Consider the following 20,041-nt stretch of genomic DNA (forward strand, 5'->3'; position numbering starts at 1 on the left):
CTGCTTCTCCCTCTGCCTGTGTCTCTGCCTCTCTCTCTCTCTATCATGAATAAATAAATTAAATAATTAAATAAGTAGTTGGCTGAGCTGGGATTTGACTGTGGGTCTGGGTGCCTGGTCGCAGGTGCTCCCTTCACACCTGACAGCCTGCCCAGCACTTCCAGTGATGCCAGAGAAGGGCACAGAGAAGGGCACAGTGAGCAACGCCTCCCAAGGCTCTGGTTGCTGCTGCCCTCACTCAGTGCGGTGAGGCGCCGACTGGGCCTCCTGAGGATTTGACACCGAGGCCCAGGGCAGCTCATTCCAGGCCACTGTCCTCGCTTCAATTGCACCCTATGCCTTGGAGAAGCCCACAAGCACCCTCTATTTCCAGTGCTCATAAAACCTACTCATCGGGGATCCCTGGGTGGCTCAGCGGTTCACCGCCTGCCTTTGGCCCAGGGTGTGATCCTGGAGTCCCGGGATCGAGTCCCATGTCAGGTTCCCTGCATGGAGCCTGCTTCTCCCTCTGCCTGTATCTCTGCCTCTCTGTCTCTCTCTCTCTCTCTCATAAATAAATTTAAAAAAAAAAAAAAGCCTACTCATCCCTGGGGGCGCATTGGGCATCCCACTCGATCTCGGTTCAGATCTTGATCTCGGGGTTGTGAGATCGAGCCCCGCATCGGGCTCCCTGCGTGGAGCCTGCTTCTCCCTCTGCCTCTCTCTTTCATGAATAAATAAATAAAATCTAGAAAGAAAGAAAGGAAGGAAGGAAGGAAGGAAGGAAGGAAGGAAGGAAGGAAGGAAGGAAGGAAGGAAGGAAAGTGTGTGTAAACAGTCAGTGCTCGAAGAGATGGAAAATCAATCAAAACTCTAGCCAGTGGGGCTGGGCGGGTGCTTTCAAGAGGTGGGGGGGCCTGGGCTCCGGCGTTGGTGCTCGGCGCGCCACCTGCTGGGCTGCAAGAGGAACTGCGGCAGGTTGGGCTGCCGGGCGCCGCCGGAGCCACCGCGGAGGGAGGAGGCGCGGGTCGGGCCCCGCCCAGCGAGCAGGGCCCGCTGTTTTGCAAACCTCTCCTGGGGTCCCAGCGCCTTGTCTGTTTTCGCCATCTTCTTTATGCAGGTGCCCAGCCTCCCAGGAGGAAGATAACGCTGAGGAGTGAACAGAAAGGATTTTCCTGCGCCCACTCGGAATGCAGAGAAGAATCCTGTGGAAAATCCAAATGGCATCCACGGACCAAGAAATTATTCGAGAAACAGATGACGTGCTCTGGACTCATGATCTCTAGCTGATGGTGTGAGGCTGAAACAAACCCTGACGGCTGTCACCCACGATGAGTAAAGGTGGATCCCAGCGCCTCTGCAGCGAAGGCGCGCTCCTCGAGCACCTGCTCGCTCCCCTCCCCCACCGCCTTCAGGAATGAGAGAGGAGGCAGCAGGCCCAGGGCGCGAGCTGGGAGCTGGCCCTGGAACCGCAGGTGAGGACCTGGCCAAGCAAACACCACGCCTCTTGCCAAGAACCCTGAGGAGCACAGAGGTGACCCAGAGAAGGCCCTTTCTAACCCAGCCTCCAGCTCAGCCTCTCTATTAAATTCTTCACTGCGGTCACCGCGTTCTTCAATTCTAGGATTGCTGCTTGTGTGTGTCTTTTTAATGGTTTCTAGTTCTTTGCTGAGTTTCTCGTTTTGTGCATGCGTTGTTTTCCTAAGTTTGCTTGGGTGTCTGCATGTTCGTGCAGTCTGCCCGCTGACCTTCTGTAAGAGAATTATTCTTCATTATTTGTCAGACAGTTCATAGATCTCCATTTCTTCTTTTTTTTTTTCTTTAAGATTTTATTTATTTGAGAGGGAGTGCATGCTTTTGAGAGATAGGGGCCGTAGAATGTCTTTCAAGGCTGCCAGGCAACTGTGGCCATGTTTTCCAGAGGGGCAAGACTGGAGGCTATGCCGAGCAGTTGGGTGCGTTGGTGAATTTGCTTTCCTGCCCAGGCAGGATGTAGGATGTGCTCCACATCGGGTTCAGCCCAGTTGAGTGGGGATCAAAATCAGACAGAACTCCAAGTCAGTCAGGGTCCCTGGCCAGAAGGGGCCACCAGCTTAGCTCTGCAGATGGGCAGAGCTGCTGCCTGGTGTCTGGTCGGGACACTGGTGCCAGCAGGTATGTGGTCCTCCAAAATCTAAGCACTGGTTGCTGTAACCCCTGCCTCCTTGTCCATATCTCTCTCTGATCCCCACTGGTGGAGCCCCATGGGTTCCCCTGGTGATCTCCATGAGGCCGTACCCAGTGGGCTTCCCCAGAAGCATCCCAGAACATTGGAGAGCTGGATGTCCGCTTTAAGTTCTCTTTTACCCACTGGGAAAATGGTGGGCCCAGGGTGCCCCCTTGGAGCTCTGCTGTGTTGGCCAGGGGAAGGAAGGATGTGATCAAAATGGAACCATTCCTCTTGGGCTTCCAACATGATTGGGTGAAGTCTCAGACTGTGCTCACTCTGACAAGTGGGGCTTCTTCACTGTGTTCCAGGGGCTGTTTCAGCCTCCCCTACCCACCCTCCCACCCCGTGTTCTGGGATTTTTAGTGATAATGTCTTGTCCATGTTTAGTTGCTAGTTGATTTTCTTGTGAGGGAGACTAAGGTCATGAACAACCTATGTCTCCATCTTGATGCTAACCTTCTTCCTCGTTTACTTTTACTCTTACTTAATTCATATAGACAATCTAATTTGGACAATTTGGGTCTCAAGATAGCTAGCAGATGTGTCAGCCAAGGAAAATGGTAGTCATGCCCCACTATTACTGTTCCTCTACTCCTGGCAAGGTGCTCAGAACTCATTCCTACCCACTGGTGACCAAAGACACACTCAAGGGCTGGATGATGGTGCAAATACTTCTCTACTCTTCTTCTTAGGTGACCTTCCACTCTTCAGGTGCTCAGACCACCTGAAGCACCTGCCTCCTCTTCTGCTCCCTCTCCCCATCCTGCCTCACTTCCCATGGCCTCCTTCATTCCAGCCATTCTGGAGAACACCTCCCTACTTGCCCCCAGCCATGATACTTCAGAGATGAGCACCAAGACGACAAACCTCCTTCATATTAATGTTTATTGTTAGATATTGGTAAGTGTTTTGATGACGTGTGCTGATGCCAGGAGACCCACCCCACTAGAGTGAGGCCAAGGCAGGTCACCTGTGCCCCTCCTGCCACATGTGCATGAAATGACATTAGCAGGTATAAGAGCAATGCTTGTAGCATGTTCCTCCATTCCGTCATCAGGGTTCCTTCCGTGGCAGCAGGCTTTAAAACATGACAAAGACTAATGAGACTCACATTTGGTAAGTATCTCTGCCAGCCTAAAAATGTTCGTTTTTATGTGTGCAAGGATAGTCTCAGAAAGAGAGTGAAACACAGATTGGGATTGTCTCCCAAGTGACTCCCAGAAGATTAAAACATGGCTTCGGCTAAGGGCACTGGGGTGCAAGAGCTGCTATTTATAGCTAAAACGGTGGAAAGGGTTACTCTGAGAATGCCCAGGGAAGTTTTTAGGGGAGCACAAAAGCCAATCAAAACAAGCGGCCTCTGGGTGAAAAGAGCACAGGGGCGCACCTGGTGGCCCCTGCACATCCTGTGCCTGGTCAAAGTCTAGGGCAAGGGATCTTGATCTTGATCCCTCTTCTCACAGAAGGTGAGAAAGAAATGCCTTGGAAAGAAAACACAGAGTGCCAAAGTATCACTTGGTTTGATGTTATAGCATCTTTCTGATTACGGAACACTTATTAATTGAAATATTCCAGTTTACAATAATTGTATGGGGGCTTTTTCTTCCCAGAATTTAGGGAAAATCTTATACAAAACAACATCATTGAGTTCAGAGAAAATATAAAATGTAGACAAAATTAATAAGAACTATGCTGGAAGGGAAGTTTATACCTGTGCATGTGTTTGAATGCCAGTGGAGGAGGGGGAGAGCCCAAAGATACAAGGAATAATACAAAGCAAGACCTAAAAATCAGCAAAACCCACCATCTCCTGGAATGTTCACAACTGTTAGGCAGTCTACATGTATGTTCATGGAACAAAGGCCTGGGTCCGGATGAGACCAAACCTGGATCCTCATATGTCTGCTGACATTCCTGGAAAGCAGAGATGAGGGCACCTGGGGGATTCGGTGAGTGAAGCATCTACATTTGGCTTAGGTCATTATCTCAGGGTCCTAGGATTGAGACTCCACCCCCACCCCCGCCCCGTGTCAGGCTCCCTGCTCAGCCGGGGGTCTGCTTCTCCCTCTCCCTCTGCTGCTCCCCTCACTTGTGTGAGCTCTCTCTCATGCTTGTGCTGTCTCTCTCAAATAAATAAAATCCTTTTAAAAATTTTTTAAATCTTAAAAAGTAAAAAGAAAGCAGAGATGAGAAACATCATCAAGCCACCAAACACAGCCCCCCCCATGACTCTGCGTCAAATATTTGGAGGTGTCTCCTTCATGTATGGGCAGCAGATGGCAGCACCAAAAAGAGCATGTCCGACAGCTACATGTGGGTGTGCAATTAGCTGGAGTCAATGCACAGCTAAGTGAGCATATGTTAGTCAATGTAACACGTTAACCTTCCTTCCTCATCTTGAGGATATTTTAATTTTTATGACATATTTATCCAGATTAGAAGAAATAACCATTATAGTTGAAATACAAAGATGTTTTAACTCTTGATGTTGATATGTATCCCAGATTATTTTGAAGCCATCCCAGGCATCATATCATTTTTTTCTGTAAAAAATTCACTATATATAAAAAAGATAAGATATATATATATATATACATCTATATATCTCTAAAAGATAAGAATTTTTAAAAAACTAGCAATAATACCATGATTACATTTAAGAAAAATAACATTAGGGGAATCCCTGGGTGGCTCAGCGGTTTGGTGCCTGCCTTTGGCCCAGGGTGCAATCCTGGAGTCCCGGGATCGAATCCCGCGTCGGGCTCCCTGCATGGAGCCTGCTTCTCCCTCTGCCTGTGTCTCTGCCTCTCTCTCTCTCTCTCTGTCTATCATAAGTGAATAAATAAATCTTAAAAAAAATTTAAAAAAAGGGAAAACAATGTTTGCATCTTAAAAAAATAACATTAACACTTTAATATCATCAAATATTCAGTGTTCAAATTTCCCCCACTCAGCTCATCAACTTGTTCAGATGTCACATTTGTCACAATTTTTATTTTATTTTACTTTTTCAAGTAGGCTCTACGTCCAATGTGGGGCTCCTACCCATGACTCTGAGATCAGGAGCCCCACACTCCACAGACTGAACTAGCCAGGTGCCCCTACGAATTTTAAAATATACCTATTTATTTCAACAAATGCTGATAGGATCACTGGATATGTGCATGGGGGGAAAAGTGAATCTTGGCACCCTAATAAAATGTTAAGATGGATCATGGATGAAAATGTGTCAGGTAAAACAATAACGTCTTAGAATAATGTACAGATTTAGAGTTCATAAAGGTTTCTTTCTCTCTTTCTTCTTTTATTTATTTATTTTTTTAGAGAGAGAGAATGGGGTGGAGGGGCAGAAGGAGAGGGAGAGAGAACCCCAAGCAGGCTCCAGACCCAGAGAAGAGCCCAATATGGGGCTCAATCCCACGACTCTGAGATCATGACGTGAGCTGAAATTGAGTTGGACACATAACTAACTGAGCCACCCAGGCGCCCCCAGAATGCGAAGATTTCTTAAACAGAAAACAAAAGGCACTAGCCTTAAAAGAAGAAAAGTGACAAATTGAGCTTCATTAGAATGAAGCCATTCTGTTCCATAAAAGATACTATTGGAACAGTGAAAATGCAAGGCACAGACCAGGAGAGACTCCTATCGAGACTGTACTGATGCCCACCATACAACCACTGCTGTTGCTTATCCAGCAAAGGTCATCAGTGGATGTGAAGTCAGTGAGCCAGACACTCATGTGGTTTCCCAGTCTCTCTCCACAGATCACTTAACTGGGACAAAGGGGAAAGGAGCCTTTTAATGTGTGGGAAGTATGTCAGGTTCCACCTTAATCAAGTGATCAAATTTAACATCACCAAGAAGAAACAACCATGGGAGGACAGGGAATTCTTAATAGGTATCTTATAAAAGAGAACATGTAAATGATCAACAAATATGTGAAAAGCCAATCTGTATCATTAGTTACAAGTAAATACAAGTAAATTAAAAACAGGATGAGGTACCACTACATACCAACAGTAATGGCTTAAACATGAAAAAGACTGACAATACCAAGTGTTGGTGAGGATTCAACTAGAGCTCTCTCCGAAGCCACTGTCTACGGTGTAACTAAAATAGCCACTGTTGAAAACTGCTTAGCAATATCCACAATGGCCAGAGTCCAGTCTTTTTTTTTTTAAGATTTTATTTATTCATGAGAGACACAGAGAGAGAGGCAGAGACATAGGCAGAGGAGAAGCAGGCTCCCTGTGGGGAGCCCAATGTGGGACTCTATCCCAGGACCCCAGGATCACGCCCCAAGCTGAAGGCAGACACTCAACCACTGAGCCACCCAGGTGTCCTGAGTCCAATCTTTCAATACAGCAATTTCATTGATAGATACATATCCCAAGACATGAGTCTACACGAGCAGTAAGAAATATGTACCAGAAAGGTTAGAGCAACTTTATTCCTTTTTTTTTTAGAGCAGCTTTATTCCTAATAGTAAAACTAGAAATGACCTAAAGGTCTATCAGCAGAAGAATAAAAACTAAGATTTGGGTTGATGTATGCAATATACTATTACACAGCAATAAAAATAAGAAATAATACATTCCTGGTACATGCTGCAGCATGGAAGAGTCTTACAGATATTCTGTGAAAGAAACCAGGTACAGAAGAGTAAATACTGAATGGCTTCACTTATATGAAGTTTGAGAAGTCAGAAGAGAGGGTCCCCCTGGAAAGGGTTGTACTGAATGAAAAGGATCTCAGGGAACCCTCTGGGGGCTGGAAACATCTGAGAGCTTGATCTGAGTGATCTGAGTGGTAGTTACTGGATGCATATATGTGTTAAAATTCAACATCTGTATATTTAAGGTTAGTGGAAGTTGACTTTACTATGTTTATTTTATACCTCGATAGAGAAGAAAAAGCATGCATAAGCTAACTCAAAGGGAATCCTACTGTTCAAAAAATGGGACAGTTTGAACATAAAAACAATTTTGACTATGATGTGTTGAAGCATATTAAATAAAAATCCATGAATTTATAGGAATTCTAAAAATGTTCATTGGTCACTGTTATTATTCTGAAAATAATTTTTAAAGATTTTATTTATTTATTCATGAGAAACACACAGAGTGGCAGAGACACAGGCGGAGAGAGAAGCAGGCTCCATGCAGGGAGCCCAGTGTGGGACTTGATCCCAGGACCCTGGGATCACGCCCTGAGCTGAAGGCAGATGCTCAACCATTGAGCCACCCAGCTGCCTCTATTCGGAAAAATTAATGAAGGGAAGGAATCAAGCATTTCTTTCATTTTTTAAAAAAGATTTTATTTATTTATGAGAGAGAGAGAGAGAGGAGAGGGACAAGCAGATCCCAATATGGGGCTCAATCCCAGGGCCCTTATATAAGGACCTGAGCTAAAACCAAGAGTTAGACACATAACTGACTGAGCCACCCAGGTGCCCTTCTTTTTTTTTTTTTTTTTTTTTTTTTGACCAACAATATTCCAGGGTAATCATAGTTGATAAGGCATTTTCTTCTCTATACAACAATTACAGCATAATATTGCAGAAGGAACAACAGAATTTGAACTTTATGGCTTTAAAACACTAGTGAAATAAGAATTATCAATGCCTGCCAGTCAGGTGAATGGTGGATGTGGCGTTTTGTAGTGGAGAAATCAAGTTGACCCCACCTCAACCCAACGACTGAACTGATCACTACAAGTGGGAGAGTCTAATGCTCTGTGCCTCATGATATGATATAATACGGAGCACACAGTGCCAACCACAAAGCATTCTCCTCCAAAGAATTGCCCTGAATGTAATCAAGCGTCTTGGTCTACCTATTCATGTACAGGAAATTGGGGGAATAAAGGAAAATGTTAAATGACATATTGAAGTGCAATCAACCAAATCCAGAATGTGGGTGATTCTGGGTGACAAGAGATGTGATTTCAGCAACAAATAAATAGCATGAAAATACATGAGGGTAGAAGGCATTGTTATAGATTAAGAGACTTACAAAGTTTATAAACAAATAATGTATATTGTTTGGAAGCCGATTTAAACTGAACTTACAGTGTGAGGTAATCCTGAAACTTGACCATGAACTGAATATGACATTATATTAGGGAATTATTGTTAATATCAATTGTGGTGAGACTTTGGGGCTTAAGACTTTTTTTTAAAGTTGGCCCCGTGCCCACCCATCTCAGGGCTTGAACTCATGACCCTGAGATCAAGATCTGAGCTGAGGTCAAGAGTCTGACACTTAACTGACTGAACCACCCAGGTGCCCTGAGGCATACGATTTTTTTAAAAAGGGGTTGCCAGATCATGACCTCAGGGTTGTGGGATTGAGCCCCTTGTCTGGCTCTGTGCTGGGCATGGAGTCTGCTTGAGGTTCTTTCCCTCTCTCTCTGCCCCTCCCTCTGCTCTCTCTCTCTCTCAAACAAATAAATAAATAAATCTTTAAAAAAATTTTAAAAAACTCCTTATTGATATAGGAGCCAGTGTGAAAACCTCTTCCTGGCTAAATATGGAACAATTTAAATATTAGCATAAATAATAATAGTAAAAGCTTGTAAGCCATTGAATAAAATAAAAATGCAGGGCACCTGGGTGGCTCAGTGGTTGAGCATATGCCTTTGCTCAGGTTGTGATCCCCAGGTCCTGGAATCGAGTGCCTCATCATGGTTCTCCCTCTGCCTGTGTCTCTGCCTCTCTCTGTGTGTCTCTCATGAACAAATAAATAAAATCTTAAAAAAAAGTGCACAAGTCCAGGCTGATACCGATAATGTATACAATATACATACATGTGTATTCAGGGCAATGCAGTATCAGGTCGGCTACTTATTTTTGATTGGTTTTGTCATGTTCTTCTAGCTTTCCTCTAAGTGTGTGGTTTCCTGATTCTGTCCATTGAAGGGCAGCCCTGGTGGCCCAGAGGTTTAGCACCGCTTTCAGTCCAGGGCCTGATCCTGGAGACCTGGAATCGAATCCCACCTCAGGCTCCCTGCAGGGAGCCTGCTTCTTCCTCTGCTGTGTCTCTGCCTCTCTCTCTCTCTCTCTGTGACTCTCATGAATAAGTAAATAAAATCTTTAAAAAAAGAAAAGGCTTAGAAACAATGATATCCCAATAACAATGATAACGTTCAGATCCTAAAGTCTAAATATGACTTCTCATTAAAAGAATAGGGGTCCTTGGAGAAATGGCTGATTCCAGAGCTAGTGTAGAGATAATGTGAGCCAGAAACCTTTCCTTGTGCAAGGAAGGAAATGCCCAGAAACATGGAGACACATTAAAACAACATGGGAAGAACAAGCAGGATTAATCTCTGTGTAGGAATCAGAATAGGGGATTGACGCCTATTGACGAAAGGATTGATTGACAAAGGGTAATAGGAATGATTCTGGGATGGTAGAAATGTTCTGTATCTTATTTAGGTGCTGGTTATATAAGTCTTTTTTATTTTTAATATTTCAAATTGTGGGGCAGCCCGGGTGGCTCAGCGGTTTAGTGCCACCTTCGGTCCAGAGTGTGGTCCTGGAGACCCTGGATTGAGTCCCACATCGGACTCCCTGTATGGAGCCTGCTTCTCCGCCTCTGTGGGTGTGTGTGTCTCTATGAATAAATAAATAAAATCTTTTAAAAAATAAAAAAATAAAAAATAAGATTTCAAATTGTACACTTAAGATTTATACCTTTTGCTGTCTATAAGATTTGCCTCATTAAAATAAGGCATAGAAGTAGTTTCAAGAGGCTTGCACTGGTCATATTTGGGGCAATTTTTTAAAAAGATTTTATTTATTTATTTATTCATGAGAGACAGAGGGAGAGAGGGGCAGAGACAGAGAGAGGGAGAGAGGGGCAGAGGGAGAAGCAGGCTCCATGCAGGGAGCCCAACGTGGGACTCGATTCCGGGACCCCAGGATCGTGCCCTGGGCTGAAGGCGATGCTAAACCCCTGAGCCACCCGAGCTGCCCTATTTGGGGCGATTTTGTGTTAAAAACAAGATGTTAATGGATTCTACATTTTCAGTGAAAAAGTAATCCACAAACTTTTAGTAATACTAAAACAAAGTTAAATGAGGGAATGTATGGCTCTTCTTTTTTTTTTAATTTATTTCTCTATTTGAGAGAGAGAGAGAGAGAGAGAGAGAGAGTGTGTGTGTGTGTGTGTGTGTGTGAAGGGAGGGACAAAGAGAGGACAGAAGCAGACTCCACTAAGCGTGGAGTCCAATGCAGGGCTTGATCTCACGACCCTGAGATCACAACCTGAGCCAAAATCGAGTCCAATGCTTAATTGACTACACTACCTGGGTGCCCCTGCATGGCTCTTCTTTATGAGACAATTCCAACTAATCAATGTAAAAGGAATGATAGAGTCAAAGAAAATCTTAAAAAATAATTATTTTTGCAAAAATCCATGTAATAATTGACCCAAGCCAGAATCACCACACTGTTGAGTGAAAGGAAGAAAGTCATTGGGGGCACAGTCTCCAAGTTTTACATGAAAGATTATCTCTTCATTCCAGAAGGGAAAATTTCCTTAACTGAGTCATAACTCAGCATCACCAGCAATGAGACAAGCTGACATTGTGTTCCTTTGGGGGTGCTGCAGTAGCAGCAAAGAAGTATACAACAGCCAAATGCAATGCATGATTATCAGCTGGGTCTCAGATGTTTAAAAAATCCTGTGAGAGATTTTGGGGACAATTTGAAATTTAAATATGTCCCAAATATTATCTAGCATAACCATAACAGTATAAGATTTCTTGGGTGTGATAACAGTGTATGGTCATGTTGAAGAATGTCTTTGTTCTCTGGAAATAAATGCTGGAAAATTTAAGGGCAAAATTTATTATGTCTGCAACTTGTTTTGAAATGATTCAGCAAAAATACATATATATATATATGAGGATAGACAGAAAAAGTGGCAGAGTATTAACAATCTATGAAGAAGATATATGGGTGTTCATTGTATTATTTTTATCGTAGGTTTGAGCAATTTCAAAAATAAATGTTGAGGGGAGAAGAACTTAATATAAAAATATTTTTAAAAGATTTTATTTATTTATTTGAGAGAGAGAGAGAGAGCATGAGTGCAGAAGGGGCAGAGACAGAGGGAGAAGAAGGCTCCCCGCTGAGTGAGGAGCCCTACACACTTGGGGCTTGATCCCAGGACCCTGAGATCATGACCTGAACTGAAGACAGATGCTTAACCAAGTGAAATATCCATGTGCCCAGAAACATGGAGACACATTAAAACGACATGGGAAGGGCAAGCAGATGTTCTGAAATGTGTAGGCATTTCTGGGCATTAAAAAAATCTTAATGATATTTTTTATACTCTTGCCAAAAGATTATTTAAAATAGTTCTTAAAAATTAAATAAAACAAAATAGCTCTTTCGGGGTGCCTGACCAGCTCAGTTGATTAAGCGTCTGCCTTTGGCTCAGGTCATGATCCCAGAGCCCTGGGATCAAGCCCACCTCAGGCTCCCTGCTCAGAGGGGAGTCTGCTTTTCGCTCCCTCTTCCTGGAGCTCTCTCTGCTTGTGCTCTCTCTCTGTCAAATAAATAAATTAAGTCTTTAAAAAATAAAAATAAAATAAAATAGCTCTTTCAATAGTGAGACAGTACTGAAAGAATGGCACGTGAGCAGGCACTTTCAAACAATGCCTAAATGTCTGTGGGAATCCTTCTCTGCCACATAAAATGGGAGTCAGAATATTTTTTCTTTTTTTTAAGATTTTATTTATTTATTCATGAGAGAGAGAGAAGCAGAGACACAGGCAGAGGGAGAAGCAGGCTCCCTGCAGGGAGCCCGATGTGGGACTTGATCCCAGGACCTCAGGATCGCGCCCTGAGCCAAAGGCAGAAGTTCAACTGCTGAGCCACCCAGGCGTCCCAGTCAGAATCTTTTTAACAAGATTTTGTTTTGGGGCAGGTATCTTGGCAATGGCTATAAAAAGCAGTTCAGGTTTATATAATACTGACAGGTGTAAACAAGTTCAAACCACACCCAGTTAGGAACCCTTGATAAAAACAGCACAGTTAGAAAATATATATCAAGAGCTTCGACTCCATAATCTTTGGTTTGGAAATTTATTGTAACAAAATTATGCAAAAGAGTGAAAAGTTTTATTTATGTAAATGCATACAGCAGGATAATTTACAATAGTAAATTGACAGATGAAAATTATCTCCGTGCACATCTACAGAGGGCTGCTGTCCTTAAACCGTGTCTATCAGGGGGCACCTGGGCGGCTCAGTCTTTGAGCATCTGCCTTCAGCTCAGGTCATGATCCTGGGGTCCTGGGATGGAGTTCTGCATCAGGCTTCCCACAGGCAGCCTGCTTCTCCCTCTGCCTATGTCTCTGCCTCTCTCTGTGTGTGTCTCTCATGAGTAAATAAATACAATCTTTAGAAACAAAAAACAAAAACAAACCTCTATGTTTATCAGTATTATGTGGATTTTTTTCACAAATTTGAATATAGTATGAAGTCTGAAAAAAATACTCATCAAAAAATGTTAAGAAGGAAAATATAGAGTTTAAAGCTGTGTTCACACTCTGCTTCTGACCATGTACAAGTCATGCACATGTGGATAAAGATTAGAAGGAGTGACAAGCAGCTACTTTGAAGGGATTGTAGGCATAATTCTTTTGCTAATTAAAAATGTTAGTATTACGGTTTCCTCTGCTAGACTAGAAATCCTTGAGATCGAGGAAGTCTATCTGCCTTGCTCCTCTTTGTATTCTCAGGGCCTACCACAGGGCTTGAATCATTTATTTAACGGAAGGAAGGAAGAGGGGGTGAACAAAAGAGGGAGGGAGGAAGAAATACTTTTAAATTAAGTAAAATGGTAAAACAGAGGGGCTCTCTTATAGGAGAGTAGGAAATTCCATGAGTTTCAGAACAAGGAAATTACTAGGTTAATATATTGGAAAAGTTTATAAGGTCCCAAATTTTGGTTTTAAAATAAAGGTCTTTTGGGGTGCTTGGGTGGCTCAGTTGGTAAGTGTCTGGCTTTGGCTCAGGTCATGATCTCAGGGTCCTAGGATTGAGCCCCACATCGGGCTCCCTGCTCAGTGGGGAGCCTGCCTCTCCCTATCCCTGCTTGTGCTCACTCTTTCTTGCTCACTCTCTCAAATAAAATCTTTTAAAAAAGAAAAAATAAAAATAAAATAAAAATAAGGTTATTTGTTTATTTATTTATTCTTTAAAGATTTTATTTATTTGAGACAGAGAGAAAGAGAGAGTTCCAGTAGGGGGGGAGAGGGAGGAGCAGACTCTGCACTGAGCAGGGAGCCTGACTTGGGACTCGATCCCAGGACCCTGGCTGGGATCATGACCTGAGCCAAAGGGAGATGCTTAACTGACTGAGCCACCTGGGAGCCCCAGGATATACTTCTTTTTTTTTTTTTTTTAAGATTTTATTTATTTATTTGAGAGAGAGAGAGAGAGAGGTGATGGGGAAGGGGCAGAGGAAAAGAATCTCAAGCAGACTCCCAGGACCCATGAGATCACAACCTGAGGTGAAACCAAGAATTAGATGCTCAGTGGACTGAGCAACCCAGGCACCCTCTATTTTAATGTGTTTTTTTTTTAATTTTTATTTATTTATGATAGTCACAGAGAGAGAGAGAGAGGCAGAGACATAGGCAGAGAGAGAAGCAGGTTCCATGCACCGGGAGCCCGACGTGGGATTCGATCCTGGGTCTCCAGGATCGCGCCCTGGGCCAAAGGCAGGCGCTAAACCGCTGCGCCACACAGGGATCCCTATTTTAATGTGTTGATGAACCTCCATACTGTCTTCCGCAGTGGCTGCACCAGGTTGCATTCCCACCAACAATGCACGAATAGTCTTTTTTCTCCACATCCTTGCCAACACTTGTTGTGTCTTGTTTCCTGATGATTAGTGATGAGCATCTTTTCATGTGTTTGTTGGCCATCTGATGTCTTCTTCGAAGAAAATGTCTATTCAGGTCTTCTGCCCACTTTAATCAGATTATTGCATATATATATATATTTTTTGGTCTTGAGTTATTTAACTTCTTTATATGTTTTGGATAGTAACTTCTTATTGGATCTCACATTTAGGTTTTTAATCCATTTTTAGTTTAATTTTGTGTATGGTGTAAGAAAGTGATCCAGATTCACTCTTTTGCATGTGGCTGTAATTTCCCCAACACCATTTACTGAAGAGACGTTTTTTTCCTCATTGTATATTCTTGCCTCCTTTGTCACAGATTGATGATATCATTGTGAGTTTGTTTCTATGCCCTCTATTCTGTGCCATTGATCTATGTGTCTATTTTTGTGCCAGCACCATACTGTTTGGGTTAGTACAGCTTTGTAGTATAGCTTGAAATCTGGAATTGTGATACCTCCAGCTTTGTTTTTCTTTCTCAAGATTGCCTTCCCCATTGGGGTCTTTTGTGGTTCCATACAAGTTTTCATATTATTTGTTCTAGTCTCATGAAAAATGCTGTTGGTATTTTGATAGGGATTGCATTGAGTAAGATATTGGTCTTAGTCAGCTGGATGAATGTGTAATGGGCTGATAATTTATGTTAGTGATGGAGAAACCTGATAAATAACTTTCTCTTCTCAGCCCAAATTGGGATCTAATTGAGGAATCAGGCATGGATCAGTTTATATCAGCTTTCTAAAGAGTGCTGGGTGTGTGGCCACAGTGGGCTCCCTAATCCTTCACCCCTGAGTTAGACAGATGTTGTCATCTGGGCACTGACACAGTTAGACATGGTGGAGAGCAAAGCAGAATCAGCTCTGCACACAGACGGCTGAAAAGATAGAGGGAACACCTTTTCCTTCTCCTGACTCACCAATCAGATAAGCATTCTCCTCTGCTGGGAGAGAGGTGGGAAAGGAGGTCAGGAGTGTTGTTCTGAGGAGCCCTCTCCACAGGGAAGCTTCAGAGCATGGGAAAGAGGTGCTTCCTTAATGACATGGAGCAAGGTGTGTACAGGGTATCATGGGGCACCTGGGAGTCCTAACCCAGTGGTTCTAGGAAGTCTGAATTAAGTTCTGAAGTCAGTTTTATTCAGGCAAGAAGAAACAGAAAGGACACTTTTCTCAGAAGGAAGAATATGGACATAATCATGAAGGTATGAAAAACTGTGAGCTTGGGAATTGGAAGCATGTAATGCTATTAAATCATAAAGTGTGAGGAGTCAGGTTATGGAGGGTGGTGTACACCCATTGGGGATCAAATAACAATCCAGATTTCCCTGTCAAGTGAGGAAGGGTAATTAGATGGAGGAGGCACAGCTTGTTTTTATATTTTTAATGTACCCTAGCTTGGTGCTTGTATCTAGCCAACACTCAGTAAAGGATCAATGTATTGAAATAATTTAGCACCTTCACATGAGGGGTTCTGGTGAGTGCCAAAGATACCCACCAAATATACAGTCTCTGATCCTGTTCTCTTCAGTGTTTCTTTTGAAGCAATCTTCTCTACCGGTGGTCCTCAAAGTATGGTCTTAGAGCAGTAGCAGCAGCAGCATTACCTGGGACCTTACTGGAAATGCAGATTCTCAGATTCCCCACCCCACCCCTAATGAATCAGAAGCTGTGGACTGGGCCAGCAGTCTGCTTCAACAAAACCTTCAGGTGGTTCTGATGCATGGTACAGTTTGAGAATCTCTGGTTCTTAAATATGTCCACTCAAATAGCACCACACATGCCCACCTTGAGAAGCTCTTTATCTGTTATCTGTACATTTTCTATTGAGTCATTAGGATTTCAGACACCAGCTAGCAGACTGTTCTGAGATTTTTTTAAATAAAGATTTTACTATTTATTTGTTGAGGTAGAGAGAGAGCACAAGTGAGGGCAGGGGTGGGGAATGGAAGGAAAAGGAGAATCAGATTGAATGCTGAGTGTGGAGCCCAACGTGGAGTTTGATTTCACGACCCTGAGATCACAACCTGAGTTGAAAGAGTTGGGCACTTAACTGAGCCACTTAGGTGCCCCTCTGTCTTTCTTTTTAAAGACCTGGAGCCCTATTCTCCTTGTTTTATTTGCGTATGTATTTGTATATCATATAAATGTATCAACATATGCCTAATAAGTGTTATTTCTAACTTCAGCAAATTTTGATGTTTTGCCAGGCTCCCAACTAAACAAAAATATAATTTCTCTGTACCTACTGTTTGGAGCAACGGGCAAGAAACGAAAGCCTCACACCCCCACCCCATCCCATCCCCTCCCCTTTGTGAAGCAGAAGACAAGCACGTGCTTGTGCTCAGAAGCCTGAGATATCTCCTGTTGCTTGGTCACATCCCTGGGCTGGAACCATAATCCTGGCAAGATCCAGCACTCCTCTCACTCAACACCACACCTGTGCTGCTGAACTTGGCTGAGGGAAACGAAGGCAGCCTCTGGATGAGGCTTGCTGTAAATGTGTGAGCATTCACTTCCGCAGGCTGGTTGCACTGTCTTACCCCAGATGGTTATGAGCACCCCCTCCCTCCTTTGTTCCTGCTTCTATTTCCTCCAGCTTCACTCCCAACTGGAGACTTGGCTTCAGACATCACTGCAAAAAAATAAAAAAATAAAAAAATAAAAATCACCTAATCAGATGGGGATTTTCACAGGCTCATTACACCAATCCATCTCCTGCGTCCATGCCCCAGTGCTGTCTCTGACATGCCATCTGGGGTGCCGGGGGCATACTAGCCTCTATCCTATCTTTGATTCAAGGTCATTCCCGGGCACTTCCCCTTTCTCTCCCACATCATCAGTTTCTTTTTTGCTGGATTGTCCTACAAACCAATCAACCAACCAACCAACCAACCAACCAACCAAGAAACAAACCAAAAGTATCCCTCTGGATCTCCTTTCTCCTTCTTGCTGTTACAGGATTTGGTGTCCCCTTAGTGCCCATGGTTCTTGGTCATGCCACTTTGAAGAATGATGAGGGCAGCAAGGCAAAGTTTATTGAGCAAGAGTATAAAGCTCCCAGAGAAGGAGGGTGGCCTGAGTGGGTTGCCCTCAGAGTTCCTAAGTTTAGTTCCTAAGTTTTTATGGGGTCTTTTGTGGAACTTTCTTAAGCAATCAGGGAATGGTGAGTCATGCCAATCGGGGCTTTGGTCACGTACCTGTCTACCTCTTAGGTGAATGTCCACATGCTTACGGTCCTTTTTGATGACATCCAGCGACTTGGGTCTTACCTGTCCCTTGCCCGTGATACTGACAAATGCTTTCATGGTTCATTGTCTTATTTTAGGACATTCTGCAGATGTCATTTCTGCAAAGGCTGCAAAGCAGAATGTCAATGCGGTTCTGTCTCAGCTGCACAATGGGATGCCGGTGCTGTTTGATTTTAGATGCCTTGACTCCATATTTCTGTGTTGGAGACCCTGCCCTGACTCCCTAACTGTCCCACTGACTCCTAGCACAGATCTTGCCCTTGTCCTATTTTCCCCTGGACAATAAAACTGCTTGATTTCACAGTGAGATTTCTGCTCCTGTTGTTCCGCACTGTGGAGCCAGTGCTCATTTTCAGTCCCAGCAGCATTGGGCACTGTGAAGTGTCTTCTAGAAATATTTTTCCTCTGTCGGCTGCCAAGATACCACACTCCCCTGGTTTCCTCTGTACCTTTGCTGATTCCTTTCCCCTTCCTCCCCTTCTTCCCCTCTAAATCAGTGCGGTCCAGAACTTTCTGCACTGATCCAGACGTTCTGTGTCTGCACTCTCCAGTATGGTAGGAACGAGGGAGCAGGAGGCAGCTGAGGACAAAGCAGGAGCTGAAACACCAGGCCTCCCCTGCCCACACACAGGTGGGACATGGGTGACCTTCCTCAGGTAGCCCTGGCTGCCCTAAAGCTAAGGGAAAAGAAAAACAAATGGTTAACTTTCAGGGATCACAGTCCTGCCAGACACCAGTCTCTCTCAGTTCACAAATGTCTTAGTGATTGCTTATCAATAATCTAACTTCCAGAGGGAACTGTAGATTCAATTAAATGTCCTTATAACTTGCAGCCCATTGACAGGTAGGTACAGAGTGTAATGTTCCTCCAGGAAGCTCCCAACCTTCTGAATGTTAATACTTTGCTGGGGAGTGGGAGGTGGGGGGTGGGGATGGGGCAACAACCTTAATTTGACAATGGCAAGGCCTCCAGCATCTTGTAGGTCCTCTTTTGCCTATGAAAGTTCTCTTGAAAACCTCTCTTTTCCTACCACCCCCAACTCCCAAGTATATAATCAGACACCCCTTACAACCCCGGGCAGCAGCTCTTTCTGCCCACAGGTCCTATTCTGGTGCTTTAATGAAATCACCTTTTTGTACCATAAATGTCTTAAGAATTCTATCTCGGCCATGGGCTCTGGACCTTACCCCACCAAACTTCACCTACATTCCAAAACTACATCAGTAGGCCTGTGCGCTGTTACCCTCTTAAAATGAGGCTAGCATACTTGAAGAGCTGAATTTTAACTTTAGTTTAAAATTTAATTTTAATAACCACATGTGAGCAAAGACTATTGTACCGAACAGTGCAGCTCTAGATATGGGAGTGTCCCCAGGCTCAGTTCTTATGCTAATTAAATCCAAGTTCAGGCACCCATAGCTCTCCAAAGGTCAATGCTCAAGAGAATTTTGATTGGAAAGCAATATGAACTTTATTAAGGAGGTCAGCCACCTGGGGAGAAGGCGGACCCTTGTCCAAACCCAAATCTGACGTTTTTGCCTGGCCCAGACATTTGTAAAGGGCTTTATTTTTTTTTAAAAAAAATATTTATTGATTTGAGAGAGAGAGAGAGAGCAGGAGCAGGGGAGGAGCAGACAGCAGGGAGAGAATCTCTAGCAGACTTCGTGCTGAGTGTGGAACCCCACCTGGGGGTCGATCTCATGACCCTGAGATCACAATCTGAGTTGAAACCAAGAATTGGATGCTTAACCGACTGCACAACCCAGGCACCCTTAAAGGGCATTGATCAGCTAACGGAGTGTTGTGGTCTGTGTCATTTCTTGATTACGTGCAGACTCAGTGATGCCAGCTACAGAGTAAGCTTGGTGCTTGGAAGTTGTGCAAGAAATTCTTATTTCTTAATGCTCAGAGAGGGTTTGTCTGAGAAGATCTGCTTTCTTGGCACCTGGGGGTGGTATAAGAGTAGTCTGTTCTTTCTGCAAAGGAGGAAAAGGTCTGCAGGTGTGCAAAGGTTGGTTAATTGTGGAGGCCGAGAAAATTAAGGCCATTCCACCTCAAGTTTAGCGTTAGCACAAGTACAGCCACCTTAGGCCCCTGTGAATAAGAGCTGAACTTTACAGGAAAAAACGCAGAATGCCCTTGACAGAGAGTCCCATATCAGAATGAGAACAGAGCTTAATGCCCTTGACAGAAAGTCACATATCAGAATGAAAACAGAGCTCAGAACGCCCTTGACAGAGACAGAAAGTCCCATATTGGAATGAAAACAGAGCTTAAGAAATTCCTCCACCCCTTCTGAAAATCCCCTAGACCAGCCCATAAAAACCCCCCTCAGGGTCCAAGTCCCTGCTCCGCTGTGTCGGGTATACTTGAACCCAAGCTCGAGCTTGCTAATAAACCCTCATGTACTTGCATCCATGTTGGCTCCTAGGTGGTTTTCTCGGATTCGCAATCTTGAGCACAACAAATAAGGTCCTTTGTGTGGTCTTAAAAGAGAAAACATTTTGGTAAAAGATTGCTGGGGTCATCTGAAAGCTAAGGTGGCTTCAAACAGGCTCTGGCCTCTGTGGCCTGGGAACAACGTTCTGGTCCCTCATTCCCCAAGGCCAGGTATCTGCCAATCTCAAAGAAAGGGGATTAGTTCTGTTACGGATTAAGGGCCTTGCATCAGCAAGCAGGG

General features: G+C 43.9%; 1 long non-coding RNA gene across 1 annotated transcript; it reads left to right on the forward strand.

The window, feature by feature from the left end:
* Nucleotides 1-1,019: 1,019 nt before the first annotated feature.
* On the forward strand, nucleotides 1,020-16,768 carry LOC129508893 (uncharacterized). Its single transcript, XR_008664247.1, has 3 exons — nucleotides 1,020-1,454; nucleotides 2,881-3,088; nucleotides 16,320-16,768. It is a non-coding gene; the product is annotated as an uncharacterized LOC129508893 (long non-coding RNA).
* The last annotated feature ends 3,273 nt before the right edge of the window (nucleotides 16,769-20,041 follow it).

This window comes from Nyctereutes procyonoides, unplaced genomic scaffold, assembly GCF_905146905.1.
Source record: "Nyctereutes procyonoides isolate TBG_1078 unplaced genomic scaffold, NYPRO_anot_genome, whole genome shotgun sequence".
NCBI lineage: Eukaryota > Metazoa > Chordata > Mammalia > Carnivora > Canidae > Nyctereutes > Nyctereutes procyonoides.